The 19,222-nt window shown below is 39.0% G+C and overlaps 1 pseudogene; it reads left to right on the top strand.

Annotated features, from left to right (window-relative positions):
* The first annotated feature begins 985 nt into the window (after nt 1-985).
* Nucleotides 986-1,143, top strand: LOC148352829 (U2 spliceosomal RNA; annotated as a pseudogene).
* Nucleotides 1,144-19,222: the final 18,079 nt, after the last annotated feature.

Genomic DNA, 19,222 nt, shown 5'->3' with positions numbered 1-19,222 from the left:
GCTTCGTGTGGTTAGTCTGGTGTGAAGTCAGCCAGATGGGTGTCAACGCAGCATCTTTTCTTTTAATCTGGTGGAAAAGCTCCAGAGAGAAACAGGTGAACGTGAGCATTAGAAATGGAGTGCGTTAGATGGGAGAGACTACACAAACATTTGGGACAAACTCTGACGTTGGATACTGTGAGTTGAGTGGCAACCCGATCATGAGTGCTTTCTGGGAAAGCGAAACACAAAAGAAGGTTGAGCTACCGGGCTAGCGTGACCAAGGAATCTTCTGCATGGCTTTTTGAACGGTTAATCAATTTAAATTGAAATGGAAATCATAATACAGTGGAACCTCGGTTCTCGACCATAATCCGTTCCAGAACCCTGTTCGAAAACCGATTTGTTCAATCACCGAAATAGTTTTTCCCATTAAAAGTAATGTAAAACCGTTTTAATCCGTTCCAACACCCTGAAGGTTTATCTTGAATATTTAACGTAAAGCTAACCCAGGCTAATCGTACGTTCGTGTTGGCGTAATCTTCCGTACGAAAGATTACGCTAACATGAACGTGTAAAAATAAAAAAATCAGGTCGTTTACACGTCATTTAGCACCCGGGTCTCTACAAAAAGTGGCTAGCGCTTCATTGGAAAGGGAGCTCAGTTCCAACACCCTGAATATTTTACGTAAACAAAGCTAACCCAGGCTAATCGTACGTTCGCGTTAGCGTAATCTTCCGTACGAAAGATTAAGCTAACATGAACGTGTAAAAATTAAAAAAAGGATTATGAATAAGATTTGTTACCTTTGTGGTGGACGGTGGGGAGAGAAAAATCATCAAAAGTTTTTCAACCTCTTCCAAAACTTGCGGCAGTTGCTTGCTTATAGCGCTAACTTCCTTAGCCGCATCACTCGATTTCACAGCCTCCTTATTCTTTACTATCGTACCGTCGTTTTTGGACTGCTAGGACCTTAACTTGGCCTGCTAGGACCTTAATCTGGCCTTAGCTTGGCCTTTTAAGTCTTTAGCTTGGCCTTTTGTGTACTTTCTATGAAGTCACTATCTTTGATTTTTGCATTTCGGAGATGGAATATGAGCTTGCTCTGTCCACTCCACGCATCGGCCCGGTATTGCAGTACCTCCGGGAACGGTGCATTCGCAATGATCGCAGCAAGGCTTTAGGGCTAGGACCTTAGCTTGGCCTTTTGGCTGAGAGTAAGTGTCTCCTAGGCTTTGTAGCGTATTATGAACTGACCGATAACAGATAATGGATAATGAATAACGAAGATAGATCAATAACCCTTAAAAACCCCCCACTGATAGTAGATTTAGCCATGCTGTATTCACTAGCAAGATCGGAAATTCGTACACCTCTTTCATATTTAGTTATTATGTCTTTCTTAAAGGCAATAGTTGTACGAACAACTTGTCTTTTTTCACCTGTCCTGCGTGCACCGACCTTCTTCGGAGGCATAATTAGGGGCTAAAACACCCGTACGCCGCTCAGCATCGCACCTTAGCGTACCGGCGTTCGAACTCCGATTTTCTGACCGAACAGCGAAGCAAGAATTTCTCGAAATTTTTGGTCGAACACCGCTTTGTCCGAACTGAGAGGCGTTCGAAAACCGAGGTTCCACTGTATGACATTTCTTTAGGTATTACTAGTACAGTAAAGCCCTAGTTTGCACCGTCCCCTAGCTTACAATATTAGGTTCTTTCCTAACACTACACTGCAGAATCAGGTGTTCATGCGTGAAATTATAAGCTATGGCTCTAAAATTACCGTCTTGTACTGGTCGACATAAAAAAAGTTCATGATGATGACTGCATGCTATTGGCTGAACTTCCATCCATAATGTAGAATCTTGTGTGCTTTACAAGTACTTTGTGATTAGGTAAAATAGAGCGTTCTCTTGTTTTGTACTATATTTATTAGCTATTGGCTTATTCTATAATATTTGTTCTATTTGTTTGTTTGTCTTTTCTAGCAGATAGTATTTTTTTCCTCATTTTCAGTGTATCCATCCATCCATTATCTGCACCGCTTATCCTCAGTCGAGTCGCGGGGGTGCTGGAGCCCATCTCAGCCATCTTCAGGCAGTGGGCAGGGGACACCCTGAACTGGTTGCCAGCCAATCGCAGGGCACACAGGGACCGACATCTCGCTCGCTCATTCACACCTAGGGACAATTTGGACCGGCCAATTCACCTGAAATGCATGTTTTTTGGAATGTGGGAGGAAACCGGAGTGCCCGGAGGAAACCCACGCAAGCAAGGGGAGAACATACAAACTCCGCACAGGAAGTCCGGTAGCTGGATTTGAACCCATGACCTCAGAACTGTGCCGCACACGCGCTAACCACTGCATTTTCAATATAGTTTTTGCTTATCTTAGAATATTTTTGCATTTTTTTGTAGTATGAATACAAAATACATCTAAAATAAGAAAAATATATTTTGTGGCCGATAAATGTATTATTTTCCCAATTTAAGATTTTTAAAATCTTTATTTTACGATATTTTATCTATTTTTTCCTAGTAAATAAAAATGATGTACACTTAAAATAAGCAAATTATCCTTTGGCAGTAGTAGATTTTGCTGCTTGGTTTAAGTGTTTTTTTCTAAACATGGTAGAAACTTTATTTCTAAAATCCAACTGTTTTCAATATAATATCATTTTTCTTATTGGTTCGCGTCATGACATCATGGAGATGCTAATAATTCATTTTTATTTTATTTTTCCCAAAGACTTTGTGAGTTAGTGTGATACAATGTGTACTTTTTGTGTTGTGTTTAATGACTCTTAGTCCTGAGACATGTAGTAATGATAAAGTGAGAAGAAAAGCGTTGTAACCAGGGAAATCAAACCGTGCAATTATTAAAAAAAAAATACCAAGGCACACAAAACAATACCCTTGTTAATTTGCCTGGATTTTACAAAAAATAAAAATGTTCTAAAGGCATGACAATCATCACAACTGGGATTGTTAATATTAATTTATGGTTCCTCCTACGTCTGTATCCACCTCTTAACTCCATTGTACCAGCTCTAGTTACACCAGTTCTAGTTAAGAAAGTTTTTAGTCTAGTCGTAGAAGTAGCCCAGACTTGAAGCCTGGCTACTAACTGTTACATTTGTTTTGTTGGCCAGTTGTGGCCCATCTAACACACTTCCCCATTGTTGGCCGGCGCTGTTTAAACCCTGAACTGTGACAATTCTGTTTGGCCACTCCTTCACTCAAATAACAAAGGAAAAAAAATCACAAACTATAAATCCTTGAAAAACACAATTGCATTACGTCAAATCGCAACATTGACTAGATTTCGGTTAATCATGCAGCCCTAATATGTACGCACAATTTAAAAGTTTTATTGTTGGGGAATGAAATCGCATTCCAGTGAGGCTCATTAGCCCTACTGTTAGCTTAGCAACGCTAGCTAGCATTTTAGCAAAGGTGTCTGAGCTACTGAGGAATCGGTGATGAGTGAACGAGCTAAAACTGGTACAGCTTTTGTGGTTAAGTGTGTTTAAAAATGACTGCATGGGGAAGATAGGATTTTGTCATCCAGCTTTATTATGATTGGTCCAAAAATCGTAACTACTTTTGCTATGTGTTACCATTCCCTAGCGAAGGTTTAAATTTCCCAACTGTGCTCTGGCAGGTTTTACATGGAGCGATGGCGGTCGCAATTTCACAAGGCAGCAAGAGTCACAGGCCGCCCTAGAGAATATATACTGACTGTCAAACGGGTGATGAGGAGCCTTTACAGGGGTCATAAACCTCACAACCCAACTCGGGGAACAACAATATAAGTGATTCATCACCTGCGAACTCTGGCTACTTTACCAGCTCGGCTATCTCAGGTCTTCTTTTAAGCCGATGTTTTGCATATTTGCATTGTAAATGCACCGTAATTCTCTCTAGTCCTTTTGGTGACACTGAGGTCACGTTATGAAATAATTATTTATCAAAACTAAAGTTGGAGGAGGAGGACAAAAACCTGGCTGTCTGCAAAGTATTACAGTCGTACCTCTTCATACAAGCTTAATTAGTTCCAGGATTGTGCTCGTAGCTCAAATTGCTGGTGTACTGAGTACATTTTCCCAATTTGAAATAATTAAAGGCTGTTCCAAACCCGTCCTGTCACATTTATTTGTATAGTCCCTAACCCAAAAATGTGTCAAAGGACCAAACAGGAAACAATCACACCATTCCCTGATCTGAAACCAGCATGCAGGCAAAGAAAAATCAACCTCAGCATTAAGGAAAAGGAAAGACCTTGGGAAGAGGACACACAAGATGTAATTCCCATTCTAGGATATGAAATATAGGTAAGATGTAAAATTGTTCAAGAGGTCCATAACAGCGACGGCACAGTTTCTCAACTCAGATAGTTGGCCGATGCAGGGAGGGTGCGTCATGTACAGGAGAGGGTCCGCTGACTCCTCCTGGTTTGTCCTTCTCCCTCAGTTCGCCACCAGGCAGCAAGCCGAAAAGGACAGAAAAACCAAAGTCTGAGGTCGGCATCAATCATAAACTATATAATAGAGGTGTGTCTTAAATCTAGATTCAAACACTTCCACTAAGGTTGCAGATATGATCTCAGGGAGCAGAGCATTCCACAGCACCTGGAAAAATCTTTTGAGCATACAGATTTCTTCTTGACTCTTACATATAGACTTTCTGAGTGGAGGCTCTGAGCAGGAACATAGGGGGGAATAAAATCAGAGAGATAATAGGAGACAAGCCCATGCAAACCTTTTTGTGTTAGAAACAGAACCTTAGAGTCATATCTTAAAGAGACAGGGAGGCATTGCAAGTTAGCTAAAACTGGAGAGATATGATTAATCTTTCTTCCAGTCAAAAGTCTCGCTGCCTCATTTTGAACCACTTGCAAACTTTGAATGCTAGACATCCTCACAAAATCATTCAAGTGGGCCCTGAGTAGCTATTAAACACATCGTCTTAATCCCTAAAACACATTCAAATAATAATTAAACATAAAAAGACACCGTATTACTATGAATAAGATGATAAGTAAATAAAATGAGGGTGCGGTTGCAAGGAGTAGTCATGGAGATCAGAAACCTGCGCATTTTTACGTATTCCTAGGATTTTATACTTTTTTTATTTGGTAATTTCAAATTTGTACACCATAAAGAAACTTTTATAAGGTAAAATCATTTTTTTAGCATCTTGTATTACTCATTTCAGTCACTGGTTGCAAATAAAACGTCATTTTAGAGTGCTAATATTGTCGCGGTATTCTACATAATCTGTCTTGTTGGAATAAATAATAATAGCCGCATAGTGTTTGTTAGGTTTATTATCATTATTATGATTTGCAATCATTAATATGGAGCGCTTGAGGGACTATTGATGACACGTACCCACTTGATATACACCTAAAATAAAAAGTACTGTAACGTTAATTGAATGTACACACATTTTTTTTTGTCATTTAGTTTGCTACCTGAAACAGAAATGCTGATACTGGACCTGAGCAGTTTCAAGCGGTCTCTATTGGTAGCCTCTGGGACTGCTTGGAATAACCCTGATAAATAGAGCTTGTATAAAGAGGTACCATAGTATTCTCTTGCAAAGACTTTTCTAGATATTCATTCTTCGGTCACACAGCGTTCAAAAGACTGGCACGTCCTTTTGTCCAGATTGTGAGAACAGCGGGGAAAAACACTCGGGATGCAATTGCAGCATAAATCTTTTAACAAAGCTTACATGGAAATTGCCAGATTATTAAATGCGCCCATGAGATGGGAAAGTATACTGTACAGTACGTTCAAGAGGCGTTGCTAGGAAACGCTGCTGCCGGATGAGTCAATGAGCAATCCACAGACTCCAAGAGGGGCTACAAGGGAGCAGACCGCCGAGCATCGAACATTGGTCTCGGCCCGCTTGGTCATTGCGCTTGGGCTAATTAACATCATTCTTTCTGCCACCCCGGTGTAACGCTCTCTCGCTCGCCGGCTTTTTAAAATAAATCGCCTCATCTGTGCTGGCATATTGAATCTGAGTCACAAGAACTGAGGCACTTCGATCTAAGGCAGTGGTATTTAACTCATTCACTGCCAATGACTACATTAACATGCAGGGAATAGTCCGACTGGGATCGGAATTTGGATTATTGGAACAATCCAAATGCATTGTTTGCTCACCTGAAGACAAACGGATAACCACTTATACATTGTTTTTGCAGGTAATCCGAGGGGCAAAGCACCAGCTACATCAATACGCAAATAGACGAGGTTTCGGAATTTACATTTTGACATTAAATAAAGTAATATTCCATTCCATTCAAACAGGGTATCAAGATTGCTTGCTTCAAAAGACTTATCGAATGCTGCATCCAGTCTATTAACAAGCTGTACGGGGCTTGCTACGTAGAAGCATGGATTTACACTATAAATGGATGGATACGACCATGGTATTTTAGTGGTAAATAATTGCACCCTGTGGCTTTTTTTACATAAAACTTTTTTTTACTCAACATAAACTGATTTCGACTTCCAAAAATAGTTTTTAAAAAGACAGCGTGATGTAACAAGGTCTGACCCTCAAAAAGTTTGTGGAAAATGGGAACAATTGGCTTATTTTGTCAATTGACTTTGGCCATTAAATAAAAGATGCTTTTATTTAGCAAAATTGTTTCTTATTAGGTCCAAAACTGACCTCGATTGCTGTGTTGAGTGTGTTTACAAGAAGTGCTCGTTTGTGGCTAGCCAAAAGCACTCACACAACAACTGTGGCATCTTGTCCTTAGGTTTAGAAAATAAAATGGAAATGTTCCAGAGAACTCCACCAATATACATGAGGCTTTTTTTTAGCAAGTCAGCTGGAATTTGTGTTTTTTGTCTTTTTAGTTTTGGTCTTTTTAGTGAGTAATTATTTAGGATGTTTGATACTATGCAACTATCCAATCCTCTTTAGGTACCGTTACTGCTAACAAAACAATATTTCCCTGTGAATGATGGATACGTTTTAGATAAATACTTTAGCATCCCAATCAATTAATTGTAGAGATATTCCATGACTGAATACAGTAACCCCACTTGCAACAGAAACTTCTCCCCCTTTGGCATTCCTTCTAAAGACTCAAGTGCCACACCTTACCTCCACAAGACAACTCCTTTTGTTCTAACTGGTTGGGTTACTATCAGATGATTAGATTACCGGGCCGACTGAAGTTTTCCATCCATCCATTTTCTGCACCGCTTAGCCTCAGTGGGGCCGCAGGGGTGCTGGTGCCCATCCCAGGTCTCTTCAGGCAGTGGGCAGGGGACACCCTGAACTGGTTTTCAGCCAGTACCAGGGCACACAGAGATAGACAACTCACTCTTTCACACCTAGGGAAAATTTGGACTGGTCAATTAACCTGACATGAATTTTTTGGGAATGTTTGAGGAAATCCGAGTGCCAGGAGGAAACCCACGCTTTCACGGGGAGAACATGCAAACTTCACACGGGGAGGCTGCGGTAGCCTGACTTGAACACTGAATCTCTGCACTGTTTGGCTGCGCGCTAACCACCCAGCCGCCACAAGGTTTTCCATTGTAATTAAAAAAAAAAATCTATGGCTGTTCTCTGATGTCATGATAGGTCAATGTTAGATGATTTCTGATCATAAAATGCTTAGTTTGACAAATGTACTTATACAGGCGTATTTTACAACCACATTTTGAGTTTACTTTTTGTTTATCACATCATATTTCTGCGTGCAATACCAAGCAAGGCACATGGGGTAAGCCTGCTTTCCCTCCCTACTCCATTCACCACGGGATGAGATCGTTAGAACTCCCGTGGGCCCTTAAATACTTCCTACCGCTTGCCAAGAATTGACCCATAAACCTTGTCTCATTCATCAAGGTAACTTGGGCACAAAATGGTTAGGGTTTGTGTTTAAAATGCTGTTTGGTTTTGGGGTAGCTTTGACGCTTATTACGTTTTGGTCAAATGAATTTCTCAAATTAGGCCCAACTATACAGAATCCTGTGTTTCTCTAAGAAACTGCAACGTTGCCGTCTGTTCAACTCCAATCCCGTTTCTTACGCTGTTTCTCTTGTTAATAAGAAGTGCAAGTTTCTCTTGTCAGTAATGTCCTTTGTTCTTTCTTTTGATTTATTTTCCTTGTCATGTAAATAAAACATAGTTTGTTAGAATCAAACCACAGGTATTATTTATTTGTGTGTCAATATTATTTTCCTAATGGACTGATCAATCATTATGCATATCAATGAATTGAAAAATCTTTAATTTCAAGCTAAAATTAAAATATTTTTAGTGTATTGCCTCCCCCATGATTAATGCTAGACAAAATATGAGGCTATTTCAAAATACCGCGAGCACTACCTTCTGGACGAATCGGTAACCACCGAATTAGATTCTGAACCAAATCATTATGATTATAAAGCAATTTTCACCAAGCTATCTACATGATGCACATATATTTTTCCTCTAATTTTAGTTCAATGATCATTAAATGGACACTTGACCAAAACACTGAGGGTAAAAGTAAGGTAAAAGAATAAAGGCACGGTGGAAATAATATATAAAGGCTCTTTGAACTCAGTTGTGCTATGTTAACACATATTAAAAAGAGAACAAATTTCATTTTAAACTTTCTAAGGGCGCCTCAAACTACACACCCCACCTTTAACTTGAAGATAAAAACTTTCAAGTCAGTTCAAGAGAAGACAAAACGATGTGACAATGCGAGAGCACGGCGTGTTACAGCGACAGACCTGCAGTAAAGGTCAAAGGGGTGTCACGTTCCCGAGCACAACCGTCCGAGTCACTCGGCGGTCAATTTGGCAATCTTACATCCCTTATATGCGCCACCTAAACCCAAAAAGGAAAATGTCACGCCAAACAGTCTCTCATTCACAAGCTAATAGTTCTCCTGCATAATGAGTTGCTAATAACGAGAACGCTTTCGTCTGTCAGGTGGAGACGATTTTCCGTTCTGACGTAGAGCGCAGGCCACCGTGGGGGGGGAATTGTTTCTCCGATTCCTGCATAATCCCCCTCGCTGTTCACACTTTAAACCTGATGCCGATTCCAGGACAGAGATAAATAATTTACGCCGCTTTGGGGAGAATAAGCGGGGAATCGGTCTGAAAGTGCGTCAGGATTTTCATGTCCTTGTAGTAAAAATCAATCGTGTACTTTGTCTACATTGTGTGTGATACAGATTTAAAAGTTCTTTAAAATTAGATTAAACAACATTTAAATGATTACATTAAAGTGACTCTGTGTATTTAATCACCACTACGATTTATTTATTTTTATTATGTGTTTGCTATGGTCAAGACGGACAATATTGTAACCTAATAAAAAAAAATTATATCTATTTTTTTTACTCAGTGTCCTTCAGCTGGCATCAATTTCTGTAGTTGGTTTTTACATCAGTAGTTACTTATGAAAAACAATTGGCACCATTTTTTCTCTATAATTTAATAATTTACTTTATCTTAATTAGTTTTCTATTACTAGTTTTACTATATATATATATATATATATATACAGTGAAGAAATTTGAACACCCTGCTATTTTGCTAATTGTCGATTTTTCTTTTTAGTTTATCTCTCTCATAGTAGACATGCACCTATGATGAAAATTTCAGGTGCCTTCATGACTTCCAAGTGGGAGAAATATCAAAATAGCAGGGTGTTCAAAAACGTATTTTCTTCACTCTCTCTCTCTATATATGTATTTCTCTATACATGAAATCTATACATATACTGTATATAATATGTATCTATTTTTGTTTGGTAAAATAAGATTACAATATTATATACTGTAGATTATTATACATGAAATGAGCAATATTACCCGCCAGTGGATTTTAAAATACATTCCACAATGTTTTCCTACTAAAGTAATAATAAAAGTATTTTCTAAATATAAAACAAGCATTTTAGAAGGCAACTCATATTTTTATAGTTCAGTAGACGCTTAACATAAGGAGAAAAGACCTGATTAGATTTTGCATTGCAAGGAGAATAGGAGAGGGCGAAACCCTTAGATACGAAATTCCAACCTGGCCTATAAGGCCTGTCTTTTTGATTTATTTTTCTAGATTACAAAGAGCAAATCAGCCCTAAGGGGCATGGACTTATAGTAAATCACAATAAATTATTTACTTATCGGCAACTTAAATGTAAAGGTGGGGTGCATAGTTTGAGGTGTCCTCAAAAAATTAAAAGTTAAATACTTTGTCTCTTCAGTACATGTTAACAATGCCCAACTGAGTTCAAAGAGCTCTTGTGTTTTATTTTCGATTGTGCCGTTCTGCTTTTATCTTTTACCTGTTCGGGTTGGAACAAACCCCAAAAAGGAGAAAAAAAACTTGAATTGAACGTTTATTCAAGCGTGTGTAAGAAATGCACACTGCCGCCATCTTCTGGCTTAAAGTCATGATTGCTGCCTTAAATTTAGAAATGCCGCAACACAGATTAAAGTTTAATCTCCAAACTCATCTCATCTCATCAGCCGTACCGCTTATCCTCATTAGGGTCGCGGGGGGGCTGGAGCCCATCCCAGCCATCTCCGAGCAGTGGGCAGGGGACACCCTGAACTGGTTGCCAGCCAATCGCAGGGCACACGGGGACAGACAACTCACTCGCTCATTCACACCTAGGGACAATTTGGACCGGCCAATTCACCTGAAAATCTCCAAACTAAATTAGGTAATATTAAGATTTACCTAGCACGGCGGCGCAGTGGTTAGCGCGTGTGCGGCACAGTTCTAAGGAACCACAGTCTTGGGAACCTCCTGTGTGGGTTCAAACCCGGCTACCAGGCTTCCTTTGCGGAGTTTGTATGTTCTCCCCGTGCTTGCGTTGGTTTCCTCCAGGCACTCCGGTTTCCTCGCACATTTCAAAGACATGCATTTCAGGTGGATTGGCCAGTCCAAATTGTCCCTAGGTGTGAATGAGCGAGTGAGTTGTCTGTCCCTTTTTGCCCTGCGATTGGCTGGCAACCAGTTCAGGGTGTCCCCTGCCCACTGCCCGATGATTGCTGGGATGGGCTCCAGCACCCCCGCGACCCTACTGAGGATAAGCGGTGCAGCTGATGAGATGAGATGAAAGATTTGCTACGTCCCCAACAGATTATTATAAAAATAACAATCTGCTGCCACCTGCTAGATACGAACAAATATTACAGTTACCCTGTTGTTCATGTTATTCAATTGTTGGCACCGAATAGATAAAACTCGACAAAGGACCAAGTCACATATTTTCCAATCATGAATTGTCCCTCCTCAAGGTTTCGTCATTTTCCTCATGTTGAGGTTTTTGAGTTTTTCCTTTCCCCCGTGTAGGTTTTAGATCAGGGGATGGTGTCATAATAGTCTTTGGTTTGCAATAATCTGTGGTCTGTGCAGCCCTTTGAAACTCTTAGTGGTTAAGGGCTATACAAATAAACATGACTTGACCTGGATTTGAAAAAATGGGGATTGCTACATTTAACACAGAGAGTGAGAAATTCACCATTCAACAGTATATCTGTCTATTATCTAAATGCCCAATTCTGTTGACAAAGGGTTGTGATTAGCAGTCGTGCTCAACAAAGCCTCCTCAGATTGTCATTCAACTATTAAAAACCACCATTGAGAAGGACTGTTCTATGCCGTTTTATTGGAGGGGGGATTGAATATAGTGATTTATCAAATCGTCATTTCTTTGTACAGTTGAACTTGGTAAGTGAAATTGTAGATTACAGTTTATTTTAGTTGATTATTGTGATACATTCACACTCTTTGGAACGGTTTCCTTGTGTTTAATTTCAGTGCATGCTTGCATTATCTATAAAGTCGCTTTTATTATCTATGTTATAGCCTTTACCTTCATTTGTTAGTTGTTCCAACTTGATTTTCTTTTATTTCTGCTGCCTCATCACTATCATGTATTGATTGTCGTTTATTCTAGCCACGGTGCTTGTAAAAGAGGGAGCTGAACAAAAATTCAACTGCACGATTGTTCATTGTTGCTTTTACATTTTAAGGACAACACTGCCCTCTTTTGGTAAAATTTGCTATCACAAGGACCGTGACTAGGTACTATGTATTTTGATCAGTCTCAAAAATCCCTTTACGTTTTTAATGGTTTATGACATTGAGATAAATGTTTTACAATTCTACTTTTTAACCCACTGTAGTATCTTTCTGTGTTTTGGGGTGTTTTTCTCCCCATAACAAAATATATCATGCCTGTCATGTTTTGTACTTTCCGTGTTGTCATCCGTCCATTATCTGCACCGCATATCCTCAGTAGGGTCGCGGGTGTGCTGGAGCCCATCCCAGCTATCTTCAGGCAGTGGGCAGGGGACACCCTGAACTGGTTGCCAGCCAATCGCAGGGCACACAGGGACAGACAACTCACTCATTCACACCTAGGGACAATTTTGACCGGCCAATCAAACTGACATGCATATTTTTGGAATGTGGGAGAAAACCGGAGTGCCCGGAGGAAACCCACAAAAGCACGGGGAGAACATGCAAACTCCACACAGGAAGGTTCGATCTCATGACCTCAGAACTGTGCCGCACATGCGCTAACCACTGCGCCGCCGTGCTGCCCCGTGGTGTCATGTTCTATGTTATTTATTCCCCTTATTGTTCATTCAACATGTGAGTATTTGTGTGCTGTATTGTTTTCTTTTTATGTTTTGTTCAGTTAGATCTAGTTGGTGTATCAACATATTCTGCCTTCTTTCTTGGTTTTGTTCAGCCAGCGTTCGTGTTCCAACATATCATGTTTTTTCTTTCACATTTTTGTTGAGTAATAAGCAATTCCCGTGTCGTCCCCCTTTTCATGTTTTGTTCAGTTACAGGCATGGGCCTAAGCAGCCTGTTTTTGGGGTTGCCCAAGCACCCTGTAATTCAACCCAAGCACCCCCAAAATTTAGGCATTTTTAAAACTTTCTTTTCCTTAAAATAAGGAAAGTTGTAATATGATGTATAACGCTGGCTAAAAATAAAGAAAGCAAAACAAAAATGTAAACAATGCAGGCTTGTAAATACTCCACTGCCTTGAAATGGTTCAGTCTATTTGATTCGTAGCACTGTTCTATAGGTTTAGAGGTAGTTGATGTCCTAAAACATTCTGCGTTGACTTTTTTGTTTTGTTTTTATTTATTTTATTTGTATTTTTATATCAGTAGGAGTTATTATTCATCATGTCCTGAGTTGTCTTTCTTTTGTTTTTTTCTGTTTAGTTAGATTTGCAGCATATCCTATTTGCCTCCCTTTCACATTTTGTTCAGTAAGAGGTAGTTGGTGCTCAAGATGTTCTTTCTTTCTTGTCTTTGTTCATTTGGAGTTAGTGTTCCATCACATCCAGGGTTGGATTCATTTTATGTATTTTGTTTAAGATAGAGTTGCAAAATATCCTGAATTTTCTTCCTTCAATGATTTTAGTTGGAGCTAATTAGAACCAGAACAGGATCAGGACCCAAACGAGTGACGTTTCTCACACAACCCGTATATTTAACAGGAAATGGGGAGTCATGCACGTTAGGCAGCAGTCTGGCGTGAAATTTTAGGAAGCCTGAGGCCGACGAGATTGATACCAATTTGCCGAGTAGATAATTGATGGATGGGGTCGATACCGGACAGGATGGGACAGACAGGCTTGATAATGAAATAGGATATCGGAATAAAACAGGACACACTAGCCGGGAACGAAAACCGGAGAGAATAATAAACAGTACGAAAATAGACTGGAACGAAACTGGAAACCGATATTAAACAGGACAAAAATAAACGGGAACAATACCGGACAGGAAATGCCAACAGGAAACGGGACCGAATCAAAACCCACTTCTTGCGGGGCGGAGGTTCGTTGACTGACTGACAAAGGAAAAATGAGAGCACTGAGCTTAAAAACACCAAAAGCCAATCTGTCAATGAGCTGCACCTGGCGCCACAAGGGCGGGGCCAATTGGGTGCCATGGCAACCGTGACAGTGTTGTCCTTCTTTCTTGTTTTTTAGAGTTAACGTTAGTCAGTGTTCTAACAAATCCTGCATTCTTCTTTCATGTTTTGGTTCTGTTAAATTCATTGCTCCGAAATGTCCTGCGTTGTCTATCTTTCATGTTCTTGTTCAGTTACGGGTAGTTATCATGCATACATTTTATTTCATGATCTCGTCGCCATGTCACTCTCATTGTTGTTCTGTCCTCGTGAGGACATGTTTCTTGTGTCGTTTCTTGCCGTCCCTTTTCCCCCATGTTTTGTTCATTTAGAACTAGTTAGTGTTTCAACATTATGCAAAAGAGATGCATAGATGAGCCTGCGTTAGAGTAACGTTGATGTATTTGAATCCTGAAGATCTTAGTGAACGTCATTGTTCTGTTTCCGTACACTATCTGGTATGATTCCTTGTCTGTAAATGAATCATTTCTAAAATCTTATTTTTATATACTTCTTCGGCCATCCCGATACCCGACAATTCCAGTAAGGACACATTTTAGTTCAAACGCTCATCTGCTTGCACGGAAGATGCTGGAGTCAACCGCGAGTTGACAAGTTGCAGCTGTCCATCCCGAAGAATCCTTTGTAGCGACATGACAGCTTTATCGTATCCGAGCCCTGCAGGCAAGTCCCACCTCGACCACTGTCATGGCCACAACAGACAGCCAATCACGTCACAACGGACATACTGACAAAGGGGCATTCACTGGACACCTTAGACAGGATTATGTTTTTAACGAAGCCAACAAATGTGAATGCAATCTGCTAAAACGAAGACCATAACAGAGAACCTAAAATGGCTTTTGACTTTGCGGTTTGCAAAGTACGATTTTTAATCAGGCCGGCCCAACAAAAATAGTAGCAATGTAGTCATAATATACATAATGGTAAATTCAGTACTACAAATAAAAATGCTGGTTTGGTGCCCCGCTTGTCCCCACCTTTACACAAAAAATGTTTTCCAGGAAGCATTAATATGTACTGTGCTTAAAACCAACGATCAAGTCAAGTCATACTTATTTGTTTAGTCCTTAATCACAAGAAGTCTCAAAGAGCTGCACAAACCATAGACTACTATTACACCATCCCCTGATCTAAAACCTACATTAGGACAAGGAAAAACTCAATCAAGTCCAGTCGAGTCATGTTTATTTGTATAGCCCTTATTCACAAGAAGTCTCAAAGGGCTGCAGAGACCAGACTATTGCAAACTACAGATTATCATCGCACCATCTAATCTAAAACTTACGTGTGTCATGAACCAGAACAGGATCAGGACCCAAACACGTGACGTTAGTTACACAAGCCTTTTATTTTATGGGAAATGGGGAGTTATGCACATTAGACAGCGGTCTGGCGTGGAAAGACAGGAAACCAGAGACCGACGAGATTGATTCCAATTGCCCGAGTTGATATTGGACAGATGGGGACGGACAGGATAGATCATGAAACAGGATATCGAAAATAAAGCGGATAAACTAGACGGGAACGAAAACTGGAGAGAATAATAAATAGGACAAAAATAGACGGGAACAAAACTGGAAACCGATATTAAGCAGGACGGAAATAAACAGGAACAATACCGGACAGGAAATACCAACAGGAAACAGGACCGAGTCAAAACCCACGTCTTGCGGGGCAGAGGTTCGTTGACTGACTGACAAAGGAAAAATGAGAGCACTGAGCTTAGATAGACGGAAAGCCAATTTGCCAATGAGCCGCAGCTGGCGCCACGCGGGCGGGGCCAATTGGGCGCCATGGCAACCGTGACAACGTGAGGGCAAGGAAGAACGTGAAATATAGCTGGCTACGTTTTTTTCAGTTCTTGACATTTTATTTTTCATGCATTTATTTGATTCATCAAGATCTTTATCACATATCAAGCAACAAGAAAACTATGCTAGCCTTATCAAATTTAGTGCTAAAAACAGGGACATGACATGTTCTTTGTCTTTTATTTTTAGTGTTTCAAACCAATTTGATGAAAATGATATGTGAAATTCTTAGATACGCTCAAAAAGATCCATTTTCATCTATTTTGGGTTTAGGGTTGGCCTTTGGACTGTATTTGAAACTGTCCTTTTCTTACTTTCTCCAACTTCATCCTGAATAAAAGAAAACAGCGACCACGTGTGTTATATCACCCGAACCTAGCCTCCTTCTCTTCAGCTCAATGCGCGGATAGTTGTGGTGGAAAAAAAATATAAAGGTTCTTGGAACTCAATTGGGCATTATTAAAACCCACTTATAGGAGAGAGTTTATAATTTGAAACTTTTAAGGATACCTCTTACTATGCACCCCACCATCAAAAATTTGATAGGTCTACATCAAGGGTCACCAGCTTTTTCTAAGCTGAGAGCTACTTTTTTGCTACTTATTAGTATCAAAGGCTAGCAAATTTTGTTTTAGTGTCTTAAAAAAATCAAGTTATGTTATTACCATGTTATTACTATGTCGTTACTAGGATTTGGGTTAAAACAAGCTCGGTCAGCCACTAAAACATCATGCTAGTTAGAGATCAAAATACTTAGAAAATCACAATGACCCATCACTGGTGAACTATTTTAAGAACCAGGCCGTGGGCTACTTTTGTGTTCATAGGGGGCTACCTAGTGCTAGAGGTGCACCACATTGGTGATTCCTGGTCTACATTATCCTTTTTGCTCCGGGGTCAGATTCAAAATGGTATCGGTAGGTATAAAAAAAAATAAAATCAATCAATTATTATACACATTTTCCTCCTAGACCGGTCTCTTTGCCAAATGTTTGAACCCAATGTGGCCTAGGTCTCAAATACAAGTAGTTTGCACACCCCTGAACCAGTACTGCATGTGATGCTTCCCTCTACTGGTGATTTGCCTGATTTGCAGTGTAACTCTGAAAAATATTTATGGAGCTTAGCAAAATAATGCTCTTTAAACATGTTTGACATGTTCATATATGTAAATGATTACTCATGTCCAAGTAGGGTTGTAAACTGGTACTCAATGTTGGACGCATCATTGCCCTTCCTAAATTATCCACTAGATGTCAGAAGACTCCACGTGCAGCAATGTGCTTCCACACTTTTGTGCTGCAATATCTCTTGCTATGTCGCCAGAGATTATCTGGGTTTTTTTCTTCATTTTTTCTTCATTAATTATTTCTGAATAGTTCGAATCAAGTATTTTTCTTTTTCATATTTTTTCAATGAAAAAATATTGCGTATATACCTTTTGATGACATTCTTTAGAATTGTCTTTGTTGTCATTGAGAACAATTTAGCGTACTATTAGACGCTCCAGGAAAAACTTAAAAAGAATAGAATATTAGGACGTATATTTCATTGGATGTTTTTGCACAATTTTTACGTGCCAAAATATTTAAAAAAAATACCAAACAGTCAAATGTAATTAAAGACTCACCAACTACTAAATTATCAAAATAATCAATATATTTTTTTTGATATGCAAGTAATGTTTTTAACAGTGTTTTTCAACCTGTGTGCTGTAGGATATTGTCAATTTTAAATTAAAATAACAATCAATTAAGAAAATGTCTTCTATTGACAAATACTGTGTGTTAGTATTTTTATTTTGTCCCCTTCTCAACAAAAATAAGTTAACATTTTATACAAAAAATGTAGAAAAAAATGAGTTAAAAATAATACATCATAAATTAAGAAGTATAAATTTCTGATAATTACTAAAATTAGTTACTAACATCTGATTCTTCAGGAGTAGTACTTCCTGACCTAAGCATTAACCACCCCCCAAAAAAACTTCTATAGATAAGGACCACTTTATATTTTAAACATGGGGTACATTATAGTCAGGGGTCATCAGGTAACCCCCTAAGCACACATGATTAGCCTGCAGACGGTTTCTGAAAATCGTTCACCAGTGATGGGTCATTGCAATTTTATCAGAAATTCAATTTTTGAATGGCGTTAGACATCATTGACATGATTAATTTGTCTGAAAATGATTTTTAAAATCAGCCTAAAATATACTGTAAAATCTGGACTTTAGAGCACTTTTGATTATAAGCCACACCCAGTACATTTTTAAAGGAAAAACGATGCTGTACATACATAAGCCGCACCTGAACATAAGCCGCATGTGCCTACATTGAATCATGACATATTTACGAAGAAAGACAGTACACATAAAGAGTTTTAATAACACATGGTACCTGATACATATATTCAACCTGTCTCACTCTTACTGCTCTGACGCTCCCTGTGGAAAAAAAAAGCATAAATTAGTTGCATCATTGCATAAGTTGCAGGGTTGAAACCTTAGGAAAAAAGTCGCGGCTTATAGTCCGAATTTTATGGTATATATATATATATATATATATATATATATATATATATATATATATCACTCTGTGCCCTAATATAAGGCACATACTTCAATGGTTGACTGAGCTTCTAATAATTACAACTTTGTTATAACATAATATCTACATAGTAATAAGGAAATACAAACTGGTAGCCCGTTGCACTAAACTGTGACCAAAATTAGATCTCAGCTTCAAACACATTGGTCACCCCTGCTCCATACAAATCTTGATTTATTACTTTGATTGCTATTATGATTTGTAGATATTTAACTGTAATTTATCTACAATGTTATTTAAAATTAGCTTATCATTTCGAAATCTAAATCATACTGTGTCCTTATACAAGGCATATTTTTTTATGACTGCCTGGTACAGACATAATTCCCTAGCATCAACATAGTAAAGGCATGCTATTTTATTTCGGGCCGGCTGTAATGCTATTATTTCCTCCAAGCATTACCTTGTAAATGTTTTTGCCTATTTATCCTGACATTATTTTGTCTCCATTTTCTCTTAAGTCTATATATTTATCCTGGAGTACCATGTATAATCTCGTTGCAAACAATCTACACTACATTGAATTCACAAACTATTTTATTAAATATTGGTCACCTCTATTTGATTCTAGTCGAGTCTATAGAATTGTGTATCAAACTGGTAACACTTCACAATAATCAGTGACAAAAACGTAGCTCTTAGCTTTAAAAAGATTGGTGACTCCTATTATAGCCTGTATTACAGGGGTGCTCAACACATAAATCGCGATCTACCGGTGGATCACTGAAGTAATACTGGAAGAGCACGGGAAAGTATTTATTGCATTGCATCTGTTGGTACACACTGGTCAAATGCTGCATTTCAGCATAGACATCAATGCAGTAGCAAATTGGAGAACTCTAAATTTGGTTGATGTTCGCTG

This window comes from Urocampus carinirostris, chromosome 14 (genome assembly GCF_059441175.1).
Source record: "Urocampus carinirostris isolate Australia breed hairy pipefish chromosome 14, RoL_Ucar_1.0, whole genome shotgun sequence".
Classification (NCBI taxonomy): domain Eukaryota; kingdom Metazoa; phylum Chordata; class Actinopteri; order Syngnathiformes; family Syngnathidae; genus Urocampus; species Urocampus carinirostris.
The sequence above is the reverse complement of the archived record's forward strand: the minus strand, read 5'-3'. Positions and strand labels throughout refer to the sequence as shown.